Raw genomic sequence first — 3,212 nt, 5'->3', positions numbered from 1 at the left:
GTCAGAGGCAATGAGATTGGCACAGGATAGAGCACAGTTTAGGGCTGTTGTACATGGGTCGCTATGAGTCGCAAACGACTCGATGGCACATAACAACAACAACAATAATTCTGAGGATTTTGTCATTAGGGATGTGTGAAGTCATTTGGTGAGGGTTGGGAAGGTCACAGGCAGAAACAAATAAGAATCATATACACTTGGCATTTCCTCTTTCCTTTTACCATCAGTTTTCATCCTGAAATATCATGTGGTAAAATTTCCCCAAGGAACTATCTTCCTTCAATTAATGCAGAGAAATTTCTAATTGTCTTTCCTCACATACAAGCCACAGAGGGTATATATGGTTTACAAGTCATGTCACAGCAAAATGTCACTTTCCGCAAGCAACAAATGCTGGTGAGGTTATGGAGAAACTAGATCTCTTATTCATTTTTGGGTGGAAGTGTAAATTGGTGCAACCACTGTGAAGGCTGTATGGTGTTTTCTCAAAAAGTTGCAAAGAGAGATACCATTTGACTCAGCAATTCCACTACTGGGAATATACCCCAAAGAGACCATAACTGGCACCCAAGCAGATATATGCACACCCATGTTTATCGTGGCTATATTCACAATAGCAAGGAGATGGAAATAACCCAAGTGCCCATCAACAAACGAATGGATAGAGAAGCTGTGGTATATTCACACAATGGAATATACTACGCTGCATTGAAAAACAAGGAACTCATGCAATATTATTCAAAATGGGTGATCCTGGAGGACATTATGCTGAGTGAAGTATTTCAGTCACAAAATGACAACTACTACATGGTGCCACTATTGTAAAACAGAACTGACATCGGGTTGGGGGGAGACTGAGAAAGATGGGTTAAATAACGTATACTGCATTGAAACAGATGAGGGAGAAAAGTGTTTAAAAGGGATAGGTGATTAAGTATTTTTGTCATGATAGGAGTCCAGAGTAAAGGCTGCATAGTGTAGTGGACCTGGGGTAAGGGATTGTAAAACAATGAAAGAATTTTTATTTTACTTTTCCAAGAGGGTAGTGTACTAGGAGGGGAGGGTTGGGAGTGGAGAAAAGTACAACAATGAATGAATGGAAATCCAAAGTCTCTGTAAATTTTCATTGTAATAATAAAATTTTTTTTAAAAGTCACTTTCCAAATCTTGAGTCAGAGAATTAAGAGCAATATAATTCAGAGCACACACTAGTACTTATTATGTAAATTTAATTCACCCTATATGCAACTTTTTCGTAACTAAAAGTAGAATATATTCTAAAAGGAGTTTAATTCTTTCCTGTCATTCATATTTCACAGCCTGCAGTTCATCATATTCCTATTCATATTCCAGTTAACCAGCAGTTATTAAATATTAGTAATAAATAGCTTCTTAATTAATTTTTACTTCCACTTTTAGTACCCTGAAATCCATTCTTCCTAGAGAAGCATGAGTAATGTTTTTCAAAATGTAAATTATATCATTTTAATATTTGGCTCAATTAGCTACCACTACCAACAGTTTCCGATCATCCCAAAACAATGTTTACAGAATTCTACATAATCCGACATCTCATTATTCTTGAACACACCAAAACTTATCTTTCCTATCAAGAAATTATATTTGTTATCCTTTCTGCCCATATCATTCTTTTCCCATCAAATAAATTCTGGTTCTATTTCCTTTATCAGTTCATATGTAACTACTCAACAAAAAAATCTTCACTGACACCCACTTTTAAGTATCACCTCCCTCTTTCTCTGTTATCACATCACTACATGTGTTTTCCTCACATAATTTGTAACTGTCTCATTTATTTACCTGAAAATCATCCATTTCTCCAGACAATAATGTAAAGTTTTTAAAGGCAGGAATCATACATGACTTTTTCATATCTTATTTGAAATGTAAACTAGTGTCTAGCATACAGTAAGTACTGAAATTGTTTTCCAGTTGTCTGATTTACTAATAAAGCTAACTGCTTCTTCTAAGGCAAAATAAGCTACACATTAATAACGTTTTTATATTAATAGTCAAAATTTCATATTCTTCATTCTAACAATCTGTCTCAAATTCTCAGAAATAATTTCTAAAGCTATTATTTGCCATAAAGAAATATGAACTTTGTATATAAAACAGTATTTTTTTTTAAAAAAAGTATACATGATAAAAGGGAAAAAAATGATGCAATCATATCTAGCAATAGTGTTATTCTCAGAGCCTCAGGGGCCCAATCCAATCTCCTTTAATAGCCAAAGGACTAACTATCGTCATTGCACTGAAGACTATCTCATGGTCCAGGAAAACAATGTGACTAAATTGAATCCAAGTTGAAAATACCTAAAAGACAATCAACACTGGTACCAGTTCTGTGAATTATTCTAAATGCCTTAGTAAACATTACCAGACTGGGAGGATTCAGCTCAGCAATCTGACTTGATTTTAGTAATGACTCTGTCACCAAAAAAGACATTTTGTCCTAGTCTTCTAATCAGTGATATTTAACAGCCAATAACCATCTTTTGCAATAAGATGTCACCTGTGAGTCCCTAGACCCCTCAAGTTTTCATTGGTTTGGCCAACAGATAAATCAGAAACAGTTAATAAATTCCCTTGTCTAGGATCCACTGTAACTCAAGATAATTAATTAAACTTGGAGAAGCAGAATAGCCAAGTCTTAAAGATCTAACAACTACACTATCTGGGCATACCAGAATGATTGGATTCTACAGTCACATGTCACTTCCAATGGTACACAAACACTGAAAGCAACCTTTTCTCTTCAAAATACACAATTTTTAAACTAAGTCAAACCTAAGACAATGACTGACTTTTCTCTAAAATAAAAGCTGTGACAGCTATTTTAATGAAAGGTCAAACAAACTCAGGACAAGGGACTAATTGTGCTGCTGCTGTCTCCTCACTGAAGACTTCTGCTGATCCATCCTAATGAGCTGAAAGATCATTGACATATGTGCCTTGCCCAAAATTCATGTTTATTTTATATATAACACCACTGTCCACTCTAGACAATTGCAATGCAGACACACTCTCTTGCTACAGAGTCTGTCCATTTCTGGATTCTCTGAGCATTTGGCAAAAATGTTATCATTTCAGATCCATAATTCTGCATGTCTAACAAATTATGTTAATGGAACAGAGTCTAAAGAGGGACCAGAGCGGGAACTCTCAATAATTACCAATTTTTAAAA

The sequence above is a fragment of the Elephantulus edwardii genome, unplaced genomic scaffold (assembly GCF_000299155.1).
Source record: "Elephantulus edwardii isolate Elephantulus edwardi_28Jun2011 unplaced genomic scaffold, EleEdw1.0 scaffold00212, whole genome shotgun sequence".
NCBI classification, from domain to species: Eukaryota; Metazoa; Chordata; class Mammalia; order Macroscelidea; family Macroscelididae; genus Elephantulus; species Elephantulus edwardii.
Note: the sequence above shows the minus strand (reverse complement) of the source record.